The sequence below is a fragment of the Solea solea genome, chromosome 17, assembly GCF_958295425.1.
Source record: "Solea solea chromosome 17, fSolSol10.1, whole genome shotgun sequence".
NCBI lineage: Eukaryota > Metazoa > Chordata > Actinopteri > Pleuronectiformes > Soleidae > Solea > Solea solea.
This window is the reverse complement of record NC_081150.1, coordinates 23,816,407-23,835,603: the sequence shown is the minus strand read 5'-3', so window position 1 is coordinate 23,835,603 and position 19,197 is coordinate 23,816,407. Positions and strand designations below refer to the sequence as shown.

The 19,197-nt window shown below is 38.1% G+C and overlaps 1 long non-coding RNA gene across 1 annotated transcript; it reads left to right on the top strand.

Annotated features, from left to right (window-relative positions):
- Positions 1-5,543: 5,543 nt before the first annotated feature.
- Positions 5,544-7,172, top strand: LOC131443522 (uncharacterized). Its single transcript, XR_009233632.1, has 3 exons — positions 5,544-5,940; positions 6,456-6,526; positions 6,862-7,172. It is a non-coding gene; the product is annotated as an uncharacterized LOC131443522 (long non-coding RNA).
- Positions 7,173-19,197: the final 12,025 nt, after the last annotated feature.

Sequence of the window (19,197 nt, the reverse complement as noted above, 5' to 3'; positions counted from 1 at the left end):
TTCAAGGTTTTCAATCCAATAGAAAACAAAGTAAATAAAGATGTTAAGAGTTTGACTCTTTGTCTGAAGAACATCATCTTCTCACTGACGAGCCTTTCTGTCCCAGCATGCACTGCTTCTCCTCCTCCTCCTCTTCATGCTGCCTGACAACAGCGCCCCCTGCTGCGTGTGAGCAGAACAACACTCAGAGTTACGCACACACACACACACAGGGAAAATGAAACACACATGAGCAGATTATGCCATGAATGAGGAAGTGTGGTTTCTGCTGTGATGCAGGTGAAACTGAGTGTGCGTGACCTCAGGATGACCTCTGTCCTCCTGCTGCTCTGTGAACGACAGTGAAGAACGTGTCCACAGTGACAGGAAACTCATGACACTCAGAGGGTTTTTGCACTTTCCAAACATCATCAGTGTCTGTGGTTTCTGTTTCTGTGGCTTAATGAAGAATGACATTTTCAACATCAATAAAAACCACATCATATCACTTTAATCTACTTTGTTGTGTTGATGACGAGGTACTGACACCTAATACAATCTATGTCAGATTAAGTCTACGCTCTTTTAGGTCATAGATTAACAGCTCCATCCACTCACTCTCCCACACCAAAGCCCATAGAGAAAACCAGTGATTTTAGCTGCGGGGACACAGGAGCTGCTGGTCCTCTGCTGCCTCGTGTGGTCACTTTGTGTCACTGACGTCAATCTGAACAAAGGATTTCAAACACTGAAGTGACAAAATAAGACATTTGAACGTAGTGATGGAGGCAGCAGTGTGTGTGTGTGTGTGTGTGTGTGTGTGTGTGTGTGTGTGTGCGTGTGTGTGTCTATGTATGTGTGTGTGTGCGTGTGTGTGTGTGGTGGAAGAAAGTATTTTAAAAAAACAAAAAAACGCAGCATCCAAGACAAGAATGTTTTTTTTTTGCATGAAATAACTCAAAAAAAGTTACTTGAGAAAGTTTCTGTATGTTGTTATTAACCGTTTAGGTCGGTATAATACATGATGTATTTGTTTGTGTTTCCATAGCAACAGTACCAAAATTACCAGCTCCAAGTTTGTCCGACAGTGAGATAAAGACGTGAAAATGTTCTGGAGATATCGTAGACTAAAACTGACGTAGTTTATATCAGGTTTTCACACAGGAAACTGAAGTTTGTAAACCACACACTCTCCCACACACACTCACAAATCGCATTGCGATTTTAATTAATCGCAATGCGATTAATTAAAAAAATTAACGCGTTAATTTTTTTTGATAACGGTTAATCGCGGCCCACTGGATGAAGCTAAGTTAACTACAGCGGTAGCAGCACTGTCCACTGAAAATGTTACCTTAGCAATTGGCTTAATAAATAGGAGAAAAGTTAGCACTAAGAGTTCAGAGTTCTGAATCTGATGTGTCTAATGACTGCAGTTTTTCATTCATTTAACTGTCATTAGGCCCTGTTCTGTTTGTCGTTTGTTGTCTACTCCCTCTTCAGTTTTAAGACCACATTGTTGTGGCATTTTATGTGCTGTGTTTTTGAAAAAGAAATGTCAAGTGGGTCTACAATGCACTTTTTTATTTCAAAGAAGAAATCAAAGATAAAAGACATTTTGTCTTTGTGTTTATTTGATTCTAACTATATTTTTTATATAGAGATTATTCGCGAGTTAACTATGGAAAAAAGGTGAATTGTGAAACCCTTAGATATACACAATGTTCAGGTTTTTGTGACTTATAAAGACCAAGTAGGGATAGAGTCAGAATTTGCAACTTTGCTTCTGTTATATACGTCTGAAATATCTACATAATAATCATACATGTATATGCTCACTAATCAGGTAACCTGGTAAGAAATATCACATGTTCATACAACACAAGTGAGCAAATGTGGTCAGTCTACTTATCATTGTGTTGGATTTATGAAGCAGTAAATGTTCAAGTGAAAAAGAAATCATGGGAACACTTGCTGCCTTTCTTGCTTTTAATGAAAAGGCAAAGAAGGCCCAGAATGGGCTATGAGCAACAGGGTCATTCCTACAATTGGTGCCATTTCAGTCCCCATGACATTATATGGTATATTTTGTTTAAAATTATGCTAATATTCATTTAGAAAATCACATTTTAAATAGTAAGATCATTTCTACCATAAAACATAGCAATATATAAAAAGGATGAATTAATTAAAAATAATTTATCAGATTTTATTGCAAACAGGCCAAAGTGATGTGTCCCCATTCATGTTTGCTCAACTACACTTACAATTATAAGTAATAAAAATAAAAATATATATATTTTTTTCATTATTGTTGTATGATCTTATTTGTCAATTTTCTGAATAAATGTTATTTTTTTATATGAATTCATTTTTAATGCTTTAACATTTCAAAATGATTTATGTCCCGGTTTTGACGTCCCCCCCGTTACTCTGATGGATAACCCTTTAAATACACCCACTGACTATTCCTCAAGTCACATGATCCTCAGGAAGTAGCAGAGATATTTGGAGGGAACTTTTCAACAAGAAGCAGAGTAAGTATCATTCTTCAATCTACTGTTTTTTAGCCTTTTAGAATGGCTCACTGACTCGGCAAAGCTTAACACGTCCATTCTGTTACTCCATTTTATTGTTGTAATTTATATTGTTTTGCAAATATTAAACTATGGTTAATAAATATGTTATAAATCCTCCTCTGTGGACACCTCGTGCTAGCATGTTGTTCATCCCATTAGCAGCTATGGCTAACTTTAGCCAAAAATGTTCCCCCTGTTACTGTCCACCCTGTTACCATTTTGCACAGTAACAGGGTGGACTCATAATAACAGGGTGGACCTAAGAAGGCTAATGAATAATTATTTCCAGCATTTGTTTGTATTTTTTCTTTTTTATATCATTTTTTTATACATTTGTTGTTGTTGTTGTTTTTTACATACTTTCAAAATGTCTGATTAAACAACATGCATCTTTTTGTCAGTGAATGGCACCGCTGTCTGCTGCAGAAAAGCAACGGCGCTACAGGGCACGGCGTGATGCAGACCCTGAAAAACAGGTTCAATACCTAAATAAAGAGAACGAGAGGTGGAGAAGTGACAGAGAGGAAGGAAGAAAAAGGAAAGTGTCAGACCTCAGTGAAAGAGAGAAGAGAGCACAGAGAAAGAAATCCACAACAACTTTGCAGCTAACGCCTCCTTCAACACCTGAAAGTCCCCCACATAACGAAAATACCCCCAAACCAGGGCCCTCAAGGTTAGACGAAAGTTGATAGTTTAATGATAAGAGAAGTAAAATCTAAAGTTGTCTTATCTGATGGTTTTGCCCTGACTATGTGTGTGGCCATACAATTTATTTTAATGTGACTATATGACCGTCTATCCTTGTATTGTTGTATACAGAACATGTATCCACTAGTCATTGTAAATTGTAACAACATTCTTGTGTTTTAGGCAATATGTTGTTGGGCAGAGGAATGCCAGACAGGGCACAAGGAGGCTACAGAATGAAATCGAACAACCAAAGAGAGAAAAGAACAAGACAAGAGAAAAGTAATGTAATGTCCACCCTGTTACATGTTGTCCATCCTGTTACTGCTGTGTCCACCCTGTTACCCCTGTATTTTTATGATAATAAATTAAAATGGAATAATATTTGTGCTTGTTTTTGTGGTAACTAATGTGGTGAATGAATTGAAAAACTCAAATTGTCTAAAAATGGCGCACAATTCAATTCATTTCTTTTTTTATTGCAAAAGAAATATGTTGAAACCAAATTTTGCCTTAAATTAGAACATGTTTTTTTCAAGATAATGCTTATATATGGACATTTTTTTTTAATATTTTCACTGAGCAAATGAGGGACATTTTTGTTCTTAGAAAATGTAAATATCACAATGACTGTGCATTCAAGACACTTATTAATAAAGATGAGAATGTCCCATAACAGGGTGGACATTTGGTCCATGTTGTATGTCAAGAATTTGGTCAAAAGTATTATAATTCAATATCCTGAGCTGGACCAATAGCATTTTCTTGTAGTTTAATAATTCCTCGTTCATATGAAATAATAAATTCTTGCACGGTTAAAATTTTTTTAAAGAAAGTCACAATGCTGAAATGGCACCGACTTCTTGTTCATGTGCAAGTGAGAGAGCGTTAATATCCACATGGTTGTTTTGTGTTTGTTTATTTTGCTACATTTGATTTGAGCACAAAATGACAGGAAACCAAGTGTCAGCTCTTATCTCTGCATCAACTAGAGTCAAACATTAACAGAACAGACGTTAACACAGAACAACAATGCTGCCATCTTCAGTCAAATGAATGGATTTCTCAGATGTGTCACGGGGTTCTGCTGCAACTCTTCAATAGACCCAAAGATGATAGCATAGTCGACTGATGTTGTGTTTCCCTTTTTATTTTTCCAACCCAAGATGCATACCGTGAAAAATATTTACAGGTGAAAATCTAAAAAAATATGAAAATTGTCCCAAAATGATATTTCCAAGAAAAAACCTGTACAAGTCTCAATCAAAATAATTGAATTCAGTTGTGAGCAAAAATAGTTGTGTTACCTCCTCTGTAACCCAATATACACTGCTCGAGTGGGAGGTAGAGCGCTCTTTATATAGGTCCTCTGCCCCTCCCATCCAAACATCAATTATCCAAAAATCACAATAAATGAACACAAGCATGATTACTATAACAAACAACCCAGATGAAAATAAAGCCAAAATATGTCCCAAATTAACGGTGCCACAATAATTATCGTCCCCACCTTTAATAAACCAAATGAATAGATAATAGATAGAATAGAATAGAATAGATAGATAAAAAAAACTACAAACAAAAGTGACGACACACTAAGCGTCCCGCCATCGTCGTCATTTAAGTGCGCCGCTGACGTAAACAATGTTTGGGGTGTGTTGACACGCGGGACGTCACAGTGGGTCGGCAGGGTGTTTGGCGGTCGGTTGGAGGGAGAAAGCAAGTTTTTTGGAATAACGAGTGATTTAACAACATATCAAAGTAGTTTGAAGGAGTGTGGGAGGAGGAGGAGTTGGATTGAGTGGTAGGATGGATATCGGCCAATGACCTGTAAGCTCCGGTATACGATATCTGTGTACGACTCGTGAAGGGAGAGAGGGGGACAATGAGGGAGAGTGGAGAGGATATAAGGGTATGAACCAACGCAGCCAAGCAAAAGGGAAGAAGAGATTAAGAAGGGACAGTGATGAGCATAATGAGAGTGAAGAAGTGGGGCTTGAGCAAACACAAACGGTGAGACAGGAGAAGTGTATTGCTATACACTGTATTGTTGTCGTACTGCAGTTGGAATGAATTTCATATCAAAAATATATGACTCCTCTCATTCCCTAACTCACAGCCCAGCTGAAATAAACTCCACCTTCGCTTCCTATTATTTTAACCTGTATCAGTCCGAACCTCCTGCAAATACGACTACAATGGATCATTTCCTGGATAACATTGATATACCTACCATAGATCCTCGTATTAAAGAGGATTTGGAAAAACCTATACAGTTGGAAGAATTAACTTCTTGTCTTAAATTAATACAAAATAATAAAGCTCCAGGGCTGGATGGATTTCCAGTTGACTTCTATGAAAGAGTAGGCTCTCTTCTTTCATCTGGAAAAAAAAGTTTCCGTTCACTAGTAATCGGCATTAGAACATACACCCCTTATTTTAACAACCCAACTGCCGGGTTATGAAATGTTTAACCCATTATGGGTTATTTATATAGGATATGGGTCACGTTTGTGCAACTCATGTGGTGGGTCAAAATCCATCAACCCAACATACATCGGTTAACTCAGCACCTGGGTTGTTTGTGCTTCGAACGTCATCACGTGGACAGAAGGTTCACACACCAAGCACCAAGCGCTCACGCGAATCAGAACCTGACTCAGCATCGTCGTCGTCGTGAAGCAGATAATAAAAGGTTTGTACACACTACATGTCACACACACATGTATATATACTATAAGTAAGTTCGGTAGCTCTCGCCCGCTCTCCCTCACAGTGCTGCAAGTATTGATGAGGGTAAGTTGTGCTGTAGCAATGCTGCTTCACATTTGCACTTTTTTAGGTTGTCATTGTACAGTTTACGGTTAAAGTCTTAATGTATGCTGTTCTCTGACATGTATAACAGCTAACCATGCTATTTATATGTCATTTATACCGCAGTTTTTTAGGCAGTATTAATGTGGTGTTTTTTGCACTATGTGTGTGTGTGTGTGTGTATATATACATATATACACATATATACATATATAAGTATATACACACACACACATACACACATACATAGGGAGAGAGGGAGGATTGGTTCACTGTTCACCCACAAACAACCTTGTTGTGTTAGCATTGGATTACATTCTGCTTCTTGTCTGCGTTGCTTTTGGCATGGTGATATGTGAATAGTTAATAGTGATTTTATTTGTGCGTTTGTTTCAGATCAATGGACAGCTTTGTCATCAATACTTTGACATAGTGGCAACTGACAGACCTTATAGAAAGATTCCAAGGTAAGACATGTTTTTCCCATCCACAGCATATCAATGTCTGCATTGCTTTTCATAGTGATCATTTGGATAGTCATTGAGTTGACTGCATTCCTTTTTGTATAAATTATTATGAAATATCTCTATATCTCTATCTCTATTTCCTCTTTTTTTCAATAGCGTCCGTGTAAAGTGTCAAAGTGACTCAAATAAATGAATAGGGCACATGCCTTTGTAGGCTTTCAATTTTTTTTAATAATAAATGATGGAATATGCATGTAGCTTCCATGTAACATTTTTGTTTTCTGCTCCTCTGTTGTAAAAACAAAGATGTCTTTTTTTCTATTTTTGTCTTTCAGAAGAGGATTGATGAGGAAAGTTTTCTTCTTTTAGATGAGGCCACCATCAAAGAGCTGATCACAAGCTGGTCCTAGGCTCAAGTTTCTCAAGAAGTTTCTCAAGAAGGATCAATTCTTCAGTTGTCCGGGAGTGAAAACTGGTCAAGTTCCTCCAAACAAGAGTACTTGCATGCAAGGAGCATGTTTAGGTGTTTACTGATACTCATTTGAACTGTTCCATGCAGTGACCTGAATTAGAAAACATTTATATTGTGGATAATAATACATTTTTTCCAAGATTCCAGTATTGTTTAAGTGTTTATTGCATAATATATGCTTTGCATGACCAAATCTAGCATGTAGGTTTGTAGTTTAACAATTTTATAGATATCGGTATTGCAATTTATTTTCTTATAGATTGTACTGTAATGTGTTAGAATTAATCTGGTATATTTGATCCAGCATTTGGATATAATATAACAAATATATGTAGTTGAAACAACCCATATTTGTAGTTAATTTGACCCTGCATTTGGGTAGAGTATTTAACTAGACTGTCTTGGGCACAGTTGATGCCATTCTTTTTTTGCACAGTGCTGCAAGTTAAATGCCTTCAAGAAAATAGCCATATGTGGTACAGTTTATAATATTATATGTGCTATAAGAAACCTTTAGAAAACAGGTGTAGCCTGAAGATGGGCGCTCTGTTATAGCATATGTGGTTAATATGTTCTTTTATTCTTTTTATTGCAACTAATACCTACACAAATTCAAGCATCATTTTATTTTATTTTATTTTATTATTTATTTATTGTTTATTTTTATACGTAGGCTATATATATATATTTATTTTTATTAAGATTTTAATTTGTCATTTCCAGTGCCACTCTATGGGCTGTTTTTGTAGTATCTGATTCAGCTCAATAGTCTAGACTGTGTTAGAGATGTGCACTGAGAAGTAAACAGGAACTTCCTCATTCGAGAGTTGACTTTGCATCACCTACAATCTGGGTACAACAGAAGTCTGTATGCCAGACCTGAAAACAATGCTTGTAAAAGAAGCGCAGATGCTTCCTGTGTTGACTCAATGGCACCGATGTCCAAACCTGAGCACTCTAAGATGTACGATCGTGAGAATGTATAGAATGAGCCGACACAACTTGTTTCCCAGGAAAAGGGGGAACCGAACCCCAAATGTGGGCTTTAAGATAAGGATGTTAGAGAAACCCTTAAAAGTATGAACCTGCTCCTAAGCAGGCAGAATTGTTCGGAGATTCGGCAAGAACACATTCTCCCGAGCTGCTGCAGAGCTCGGTCTGATGCTGGACTTAACCAAATCAAATCCCTTTTGTTCCGTACGAGTCTTGTGTCAGAGGGGTTCTTTCTACACCATCAACTCATCACCTATCGTTCGTAAGAAGAAGGAAGCCTGATTAAAAACGACATTTTGGGAAGGTATTTTTGCTCTGGGTCAGCGGTTCCAGCGGCCTCTTCACATGGACCCACTCTTGCTCCCAGCCGGCGCTTAAAAAGGGTGAGTGTTTTTCTCACATTGGGAGCCAGTGAGGGTTTGTTGATTTGGCTGTTGTTTTGCAGCGGTCCTGTGGGCACGCTGTAAAGAGTCATTTGTGTGGGGACAGGCTGCGGTGTGTTGATGTTTTATTTATTTATTTATTTATTTATTTATTTCGGTCATGACATTTAGATCACTCATCACATAACAGTGCAGTTCACACAATATACATAACCGAAAGGGAATGCGGGAGAAGCAAAGCTTAACTAGTCCCGCCCCCATTAACATCATACATTTGGTTTTTGTTTTTTTTGGTTAACTTTGCTTCCCCTGCCGTTTCCCACAGTGTCTACAGATTTCTGTCCCTGACCTTTGTCATACTTTCCTTCTGTGTCATTCTGTATCGATTAATAGTCATCTCTACATACTTCTTTTTAAATACACTCAGTTTTGCTGATTTTTTCATCCCCTCATCCAGATTATTCCACTGTCTGACCCCCGTGACCGATACAGTAAAGGATTTTAATGTAGTTCTTATCCTTCTCTGCCTGAACCTCATGTTCCCTCTTAGATTGTGTCCCTCCCCTCTGTTCAGGAATAATGTCTGTAGATTGTGAGGGAGGTTTTTGGTGGTGCAGAGGCCTCATCTAAATTTATTTAGGTATAAATAAAAAAGGGGGGAGGAAGGTCCCCTCTAAGAAGTGTAAAGAGAATGAAGAATTAAACATGGCATGTTAAGAGAATGAAGAATTTAAGAGATGTAAAGAATAAGGAATTAGAAAGAAAGAAAATTAGGCTAGTACTTTGGCTAAAGTTATCGAATGAGTAACAAGTTGAATAATTAACAAAGAAACTGTAAGTCATGATATTCATGTACTTTGTGAAAATTGAACGTAAATTCAGTAGGGACAATCTAAGCGGTAAGGAAAAGGAAAAAACCTGTGCACAGGTGTATATTTTAGAGGATGAAAGTAAAATCCCATGCATGGGTTTATTTAACCAAAGAAGAGAAGGTAAAGAGAAAAAAGTTAGAATAATGAGTTGTGCAGACTAGACTATTTGTATACTGCAAGGGAATAAAGTCCCTGTAAGTCATGTACTTTGGGCAGAAAGTGTGAAAATTCAGCTAATGAGTAACAACACAGTAAGTTGAATATGCGGTGCCAGATTTCAAAAGAAACTGTAAGACATGGTATTCTTCTACTAAGTGAAAATTGAGCATAGAAGTTGTAAAACTTAAGTTAAAGAGAAGAAGAAAAGGAAAATCTCTAAAGGAAAGAAGTGAAATCCCATGCATGGGTTTATTTAACCAAGGAAGTGAAAGTGCAGATAAAAAGGATGATAAATAGCGTGCACCACATGGTACGTAGTATAGTGAGTAACGTGAAGGCTAAACAGCCATGTTTAGAGGATGAAAAGTACCTGCATGTGTGAATCAGATGGCAGCGTGAAAATTTATGTTATGTAATGGCTAGGTAATCGTTGAAGGGCTGGTTAGGTAAGAACATTCGGTAGGGATAGTCTTAGTTATCGGATCCAACCAGCAGACAAATTCGGTAGAGACAAAGATGAGTAAATGTTACTTAATCCACCAGGTCAGGCAACAAGATTCGGTAGGAAAAGACGGTATATAAATGGATCGATCCTAGATGACTGAGGGCAGAGGAAGAGAAGAAGAGGAATCGTTTTAAAAAGAGTCTTAAAATTAACATTTCTATTAAAGTCGACATCATTTACAATTGGGACTGAGTAAAAGTTCACTAAGTGTGGACTAAGTGTTGTCTTGTGTTGTTCTGTGTTGTTCTTTGTGTGCCATGGCTTTATATTGTTTGTATGTGCGTGTTGACATAAGCTCAGTCTGCAGAGCTTGTGTTTTGTGACATGTGGTCATTGCAGGCTGTGAAGCGAGAAGGGCTACAGAGGGAGAGATGGTGTTTTTAACTGATGAGTGATGACTGGAATTTATTAGGGAGTTGTTTGTTAAATCAGATGCATAGTTAAACAAAATGTGTCTTGGAATACAGTAGAAAGCAGGAACAAAGAAAGAAAGAAAAAACAGGGAAACATTTAGAATCCAGATTAATAATTGGGAAAATAATAATGATAATAGTAATAATAATGAAAGAAAGTTGAATAAAATAGACAAAGGAGATAGCTTATTTCATTTAGGTATAGTTTTTGTGGTAGTCTAGTCTCAAAGGGTGTGACATTTTGCATAAAACTGCATGAGAAAAACGGGGTGTTACTTTTTGTTATTTTGGGTGGAAATGATGTGCTTTTGAGTCTTGAGTGTCAGAGAGACCTGTATGAAATGATAAAACCTTGTTTAAGTTTTTATTGTAGCTGAATTTATTATAGCATGCGCGTTAGGCTATAACTAATAATATAATAGGATTAAGAAATAGTACACAAACTGGTTCTAATAGCTGATTCCTTGAGGTGAATGAGAACAGCTGTTCTGGTTAGACTCACATACAGTGACAGAGAGAAGAAGAGTTTCAGATACAAAAGCAAGCTTGTTAGAAAAAACTGTGGAAATGAGCCAAAATTCAAAGAATAGGTTGAAGGTTTGATTAAAATTGTTAAAAAATGAAATAATCTGTGTAATCTAGAATGATCTTCATTGACACGTCTTAAGGGTATTTGACGACATTTGGACACATTATCTACAATTAGGCTCAGGAGATATCAGAAGTCATGAGGAGAGACACAGGACGCTGTGTTCTCTTCAGGGATCCCACGGCAGAGAAGAAAACGGGGGACGCTCTGTCTCTTCTCAAGCCTTAAATAAACACAATCACTGCCCAGATGAAGTATCTCCTGAAAACATACATGCATACATTTAATATACTGTAGTGGACTGACTACTGTGATCCAATCCCTGACTCTACTAACAGACCTGACAGACTGAGAAGGAAAAGGAGAAAAAGAAAACTGTGTAAAATAAGAGATTGTACTGTGTGTGTGTGTGTGTGTGTGTCTGTGTGTAATGTGAAGAGTGTTTTGAACAGTATCAGCGTTTGTGCTGAAAGTTGTCCAAAGTGTGTTGGCAGTCAAACTTGTCTGTGTTACAACTGAACCTCGCAATCTGAATGTGCTAAGTTACTAAATCAAATGTATTCATCTGGAAATGGTGTTTATGATGGTGTTGACATTTATTACTTTTATTGGTAAAGTTAAGATACATATTTACAGCTGATTGGAATAAAATTAACGGATAAATTAACAGTGTATCGCTGCTTAGTGACTTGAGTTATAGTGATTAGAAATGGTGCAAATAGCAACTAGAAAGTGAATGTGAAGTTACAATTTCTGTGATTTTGGGCATAGCCTGGAGCAGTGTTCTCCTCGCTGTCTTAAAAAAAAAGAAAAAAGAAAACTGGAGAAGTCAGTTTGAAGAAGGCGGGGCTATCTATGTTACCCTATAATTCTGTACAGTCACCTCCCAGTTCCTCTGTGAGACCTCAGTCTCCGCCCTCTCTCTTCCTTTCCTCAGCACAGACTCAAAACTTTGAGCAGGAGAAAACAGGATGATTAAAGCCGCTGTACGTAAGCTGCAAACACACAAGAGAGATTTGGTTAAAGACATTTAAATTGAACATATTTAAAAGACTTCAGATATATGCAAATATGTTGGTAGATGAATTTAGATCTTTAGGCTGTTTCTCATAATGAATTGTATTTTGCTGTAGCATTGAAACACTTTTCAACTAGTGCCTAGTTTGAATGAGATCAGGGATGTCATTTAAAAGTTTAAAGGAACAAATGTGGAGATTTAAACAATATTGGAGAGATTAACAATGTATATGATATCAGATATTGGTGTGGGGAGTAAACATCCTGACCTCATGAAGGGCATTCAAAAGATATCAGTGAAATGGGAGATACAGGATTAGAATGCATGGCCAAATGTGTGGAGTGAGGACATCTGAATTACAGATCAACAAAAGAAAAGGCAAAAAGCAGAAAACAGAAAACAACAAAAGAAAAGAAATTGGAATTTATAATAATAAGTTTATCAAGTTGTCAATAAGACAGGTTATGATCTAATATACAGGCCCAACATACACCCCCCAGATAGACTTCCTCCTGGTTAGTATACTATTTGAATTAAAGGTACTCAGGGTCGTTAGGTACCATACACTTGACCTTGGGAGGCTGATGTCCTGACTGCCAGACATTCATGAAGGGGCTAGTGAGTGGATGAGAGCATATGAAGAGAAAACAGTGGAAGACAATCTTGACACTTGGGGACTCAAGGTCTTGGGACGTCAGCAGTGGAGAACCTACTGCACTCCAGATGAGATGAGACCAAGTTCAAGGCTTCTCAAAAGATGATGTGGAGAGAATGATGTGAATCTCCCACTACAATAGATCCAGAGGCACTGAAAAGTGAACATATTTTGGAGATACAAAATGAGACCGTGACGAGAAAGCTGGCACAGTTACAGCTTTGGGAATTGAAAATAAAAGCAAGATCGAAGACACAAGTTCCAGTGATGAACAGTGACGTGGACAATGTCACTCACAGCAGTGAATGATGACTTAAAGGACGCTGCCGCACCAGATGTGTGCTGTGGATGTGGTGAAACTGGACACATTGTGGAACACTGCACAAGTTCACGAGCTGACCCTGATTGTGTGGAACGTGGTTGTGGAGCTCAGCCTGGTCAAGGTGAAGGTGTTAGTACATTTGTGAGCATAATATTTCTATAAGGGGGGAACTTTTGAAAAGTGACCACCAAAAAGGCCAAATTTGGCTTCTGCCCAAAGTTCCATTCATCAATTGGGAAGAAATGTGTTCAACAAGTAAACGATTATAAACTGTTCTCTACTGGAGATGTATGTTGGTGTTTCATGATTTTTATTTATTTTTTATTATTAAACTATGATACAATCGTTTATTAATATTGGTTCAGGAAAGTAGTGAGTTCGCAATGACGACTATAAATCAATGATTAAAGGTTATTTGATCTCAAAAGAGCAATTGATTGAAGCGTTAACTCCTATTGCAACATGTATGTTGTTCCCCTGCACAACAGTGTGTGAAGTATGATGGTGGAGTGATAAATTAGCATGTTGGAATCAAGTTCCAACATGTGACTTATCGTTGATTCATCTAGTTTAGGATTGGCACAGTTCAAATCTGTGCGAGGGGGAAATGATGGAAATACATTTTGGAACAGTTTTGGAACGATCACATAAATTTGTATGCAGAGTAGTTTAATACAACACTGAGAATCTCATTCCCAGATGGACGGTTTGGATATTTAATTATGAACCATGTAGGCGTTAGAAACAATAAAGCAATACATAGTGATAGTGTTGAACCATGTTGGTCATTAGATTAAAGTAGTACCATCGGACAACCTTGGAGCAGAAACGGTTGATGAAAGATGTTTTTAGAATTTGAAAAAATGATTTGAATTGACTATTGGATTTGAATTAAATATTATTAAACTAAATGTAATCTGAGTTGGGGATTAGGTAAATTGGACGTTCTAAATTGACCATAGGTGTGAGTATGAGAGTGAGTGGTTGTTTGTCTATATGTGACCCTGCGATGGACTGACTGTTACTTAAGGTATGTCTGAGATTAGCACAGCATCTCTGCAATCCTCATATGGAGGATGGAGCGGTAGAAAATGGATGGATGGTTTGTCTATATTTCAGTATTTGTGTTGACATGTATTAAATATTCTAAGGTAACTAAGACTAAAACAGCACGTGAAAGTATCATATCATATCATATCATATTCAAAGCCAAGGTTTGGTTTAAGAGAATTAATGCAACGTTGACAACTAAGTTAAATGAAACGTGTACTAACACTACATGTACAGGTCGACCTTTACTAGTACTGCTGCTGAAAAGACTCACAATTGCTTCATCAAATAACCCACATTAGCTGACCCTCCGTAGGCTTGACCGTAGGTCTGTTTACTTTCAGAAAAGATGGTGGGAGCCTTGCTGGAGACAGGAAGTTGAGTGACTGATGCTGCCTGTGAACCTGTGCACCTGAAGGGGGTCCAAAGAGAAGTGGAATGAGCCAGTGAGAGAAGAATCCTGTACTACGACTGAGCCAGTGCATAGAAGTGTTGGACAAAATCAAGGATGAGAGCTGTTTTCAATCCAATAAACTGGTTTGGATGTTTTTCCAAGAAACATCTTCAAGTAAAAGGGAGCAACAGCTCAAGTGTGGACAGAAAGCATGGACTGTGGGCCCTGAACACGTCAGGATGATCCAACCTATTCTGGACATTATATTATATTACATTGCATTAGGAGGCAACACTACTGAAGTTTTAATGTTCAAATAACACATGGAATTATATGATTGTGAATTGTTTACATATAGAAACCTGTATTTCTTATCTTCTCCTTTATTTCACTATGTATCTTATCTTATAGCATAGAATTTTGTTTGTTGTGATATAATCTCTGACACTGTTATAGATGTTTGAAACATTTTTGTTGTACACCAATATTACTCTTTGATAATATTGATAGAGAAAGTGTTACATGACCAAAAAAAGGGTCATAAAATTAGAAGGTGAATGGTACTTGTTAATTGTAATGGAGACTCCTTGTCCTGATTGGCTTAAGGATAGGTTTCTCCAATGTCACTTAGAAAAGGTCTCCTAGTCTTTTCCCACCTTTTAGGAGAGGTGGTTTTTCTGATTGGGAGATAACAGCTGATCCGTGGGTTCCCTTACACCCACACATGAAGAGTATTTGTTTTAAAGGAGTGTGGCTGGAAGGAGATCGACGGATGTGGCTAAGTGTAGCTGAATTTGATCCGATTAAGATAGGTGATTAGTTTACCGAGTCTAAAATAGTTAAAATAATGTGCTACCAGGACACCAATTAGGAAATTACTTAATTAGCTGATCCCAAAATGTAAGTTTTTGAATAAAGTTTCTTACATTAGACACAAAACTGAATGAAGTGGACTTTGTTGAAGCAAGCAGGCAAGCATGTCAACGTACTGTGACAGAAAATTGGCCGTGTCGCATTTCGGGACTCTATGGAGTCCCGGAGGAGGGAAATGTAGTATCTGATTCAGCTCAATTGTCTGGACAGTGTTAGAGATGTGCACTGAGAGGCAGAGCCGGCCCTGGGCATAGGCAGTATAGGCAAATGCTAGGGGCGCCGTCATCCGCAGGGGGCGCCGAAAACGGAGGAAAAAAAAAAAAAAAAATTATTATAAATACTTTTTTTTTTACCAGTGCCATTATTACTATTATTTGGAAACATTATATAAGCCCACAGCAACATAAAGTCATAGCAAAGACTATTAAATAATGCAGAAGCCTTTTTTCTGGGTGCAATGAGCCTTTGCGCTCTGTGAGGGGGGCGGGGTCAAGAGTCCAGCTGCCTGAATCCGACAAGACCGTGACCCAGAGACGAAGAAAAAGATTAATGACACTGTATCGGAATTATGTCCAAAAGACTGAAGCCACCCGGCGCCCAAGGAAGGAAAAGAAGGAAAGAAGAGGAAGAAAAACGTGAAAAAGATAGAGGTACAGTAATGTCAATGTGATGAAGTTCATGAAATTACTAGTTTAATGCATCGTAGTTACCGTTGTTGGAGCAGAGTGTTAGCGTGCTAGCTTACTTGGGACGATAGCAACATTGTTTAATAATCAATAAATAGCTGAGTCGACGTGTGTTAATGTTACTACACCTTAAATTCAACAGGGACGTTTGGAAAACTTAACGTTAGGCCTGTTCAGGTGTTATTTTACAGGTGTCTTTCCTGCTTGTATGTCAGTTAAAATGCTTTTAGTTGTCCGTCCCCTTTGTAATAGTAAGCCTTTGGTTTTATGTGTCACAGTTTATGTTTGTTAAAGTTTACATCAGTGTTAAAGTGCAGTTAAAGTGTATTACTGTTCATATTTCATACCTTAGCTTTCCCATATCATTCATAGACTATATATATATATATTTATATATATATTCATTTCACTGCACTTTACTGGTTTTTGCACTCTGGTTAGACTGAATTGCATTGCAATGACAATAAAGTTGAATGAATCTCATCACATTTTCATTATTAGTCTATATTAGTCTCATGTATAGCACACCAAGCATCTGTTTTTTTATTCAAATGTAACATGCAGTCGTCACATATACTTCTCTTCTCTCTTCAGATGCACTTTTTAAATATTTCAGTACCACCCCCAGTGACACAGCATCAGGTGCTGCTGTCATTTTTTAAATTTATCACTTGTTTCTTTCTTTAGTTTTTATTTGGTGAGATATTTTTTTACTCAAAGAAATAAAATCTTGAATACACACATGCAGTTTCTGTGTGATTTATGAAAGTTGATTGTGAAATTAACTGCTGCGATGCAAGGGGGCGCCAGCTAAAATCTTGCCTAGGGCACCAAATTACTCAGGGCCGGCACTGCGTACGAGTCTTGTGTCAGAGGGGTTCTTTCTACACCATCAACTCATCACCTATCGTTCGTAAGAAGAAGGAAGCCTGATTAAAAACGACATTTTCAAGCACATTTGTCAGACAGAAAAAAAGCCTTATTCAATGACATATTTAACGTGTATTTAATAGCGGCGGGGCGGGGTGTGAAAATAGATGCGGTTGTGCGTGCGGGATGGAGCGGGTCAAATGATTCAATAAATGCGGGACCCGACCCGCGCATCACTATTTGAATGCTGCGACACAAAGTGAGGATGAGGGCTAAGTAAGTTTGAACCAAGTTAAATGTTAACAGGATGATTCTGTAGCAGCAGCAAGTGTGTGCACCCTTGACGGTCTACACATGTTGCTGGAAACTGGCAAAGCAGTTGTGTATGTGTATGCGTGTGTGTGTGTGTGTGTGTTGGAGTGTGTGCGTCTTTGCGCTCTACTATAGCGAGTGTGTGTGCTCATTAGTTACAGTCGCTCCGTCACAGATGTCAAGAATACATCTCATCTAACAGCCAAACAGCAGAGACAGTAGTTGACCGTTGATTTTGATTGTGTCTTAAAATGGAACAATAATCACTGCGGTCAAGTGAGCCGTCATTCGTTCTGAAGTGCGCCCGTGCACTCGAACTTACGGTGAATGCTGGGAGTCGGCTGAGAATCAGCGCGAGTTTGAGACCGAGCGAGATCACTCGTCAAAATAAGACGTTACTAATACAAGTGCAATCAATCGTGCTGATTTGAAGACATTGGGTCACATTGTCCAGAAGCTATTGAACTAAATATTTTCCCTAATTTATTTAGATTTTTACTGTACAATAACAACACTTTGGCCCATACGTTCTGACAATGGTTGGTACAGTTGACCTCAGGAGCATGCTGACTACTCCCTCACTCATTATCAACTATTTTTACTGTATAAACTTTGAGAAATGAATCTGCAAAGTTGTCTCTTTTTTCTCAGCATTGTCAGAACTTATGGGCCAAAGTGATTTTATTGTGCAGTAAAAATCTAAATAAATTAGGGAAAATGTTTCGTTCAAAAGCTTCTGGACAATGTGACCCAATGTCTTCAAATCAGCACGATTGATTGCACTTTTATTAGTGACGTCTTATTTTGAAAACCGACCTCGCTCGGTATGAAACGAGCGCTGACGTTCTCATTCGACCGTAAGTTCGACTACAAGGGCGCACTTAAAAACGAATGACGGCTCACTTGACCGCAGTGAATAATCTGTGATGGAGCAAAAACCTCCTTTAACCACAAACACAAATGTTCTCCACATAACATGGAGTAGAACGAAACAGGTTCATTAAGGAGACAATCCTTTACTAGTCTCCCATAGAAAACCACGTCACCATAGTATCACGCAGGCTTGCTGTGATGACTCCGCCCACTTTGAGGAGGCGCTATGAAAACAACATGGCTGATACTGATTAGAGTAAAGTTGAGATCAGAGCAGTTATTTGATCACATTCATCACATTTCCTTCAGATGAGACTTGAGAAAACTTTGGTCTGTGGTTTGTTTCCTGTTCAGCAGCAGAATCACTTCACAGACGTTCAGCAGCTTCATGACGATCATTTCCTGCTTTCACAAGGTAACGAAACTAAACTCATCTCATCACACGTGACTTTGAGTGGACGTGATGTTTTTACTGTGAAGCTCATGAATCTCACGTCACTGACTCTTGTTCAGTGACTGAGGTTTTTACACAGAATGAATTGACCCTGTAGTGACTTAGAGAGGCTTAAATGTCTGGTGTAATACTGCAAACTTGTCTTATTATGGGATGTGAACATGTCCTGGTTCCTCTGAACGTGAAGAAGGCCCAACCCTTTTGAAGCAGCTCTGCTGACACAGTATAAATGCTGACATCTGCTGGTTGACATGTGATATTACACACTGGAATCACGTGGATGCTCAGAACCCACGAGCTGAACTTCTGTATGGTCTTAATTCACTGAGTGATGGTTTGACATCAAACATATTTAAATGTAACATCTATAAACACAAACTCTTGTTAACGACCAGATGTTGTTTGGAGCTCAAACGTCACCTGGTTGTAACAAAAGACTTTTCTACAAGTTCACTGTGTTTGTTTTTGTAGAGAGAGTCGTGTTCCTTTGTCACAGCTAAAGAATCAATCATGGAGTAAAAGTGACAGCTACAGTGAAAAGTGGAATTTCCTGTTCAATAATTCCTAAGATATGAACTCGTTTTCTTTTACTTTGACCTTTGTCTGAAAAGTGGATCCTCTCTCAGCTAACTTGGCTAGTGCTGCTAACTGCAAAACAATCACTTCCCTGTTACAGATCCATCATGTTCTTATGACTTAACTCCGCCTCCTCTGACTCACTCTGTCTCCATCAGCTGTTTAGTTTATTTCACATATAAACAATATAAAAAAACACATA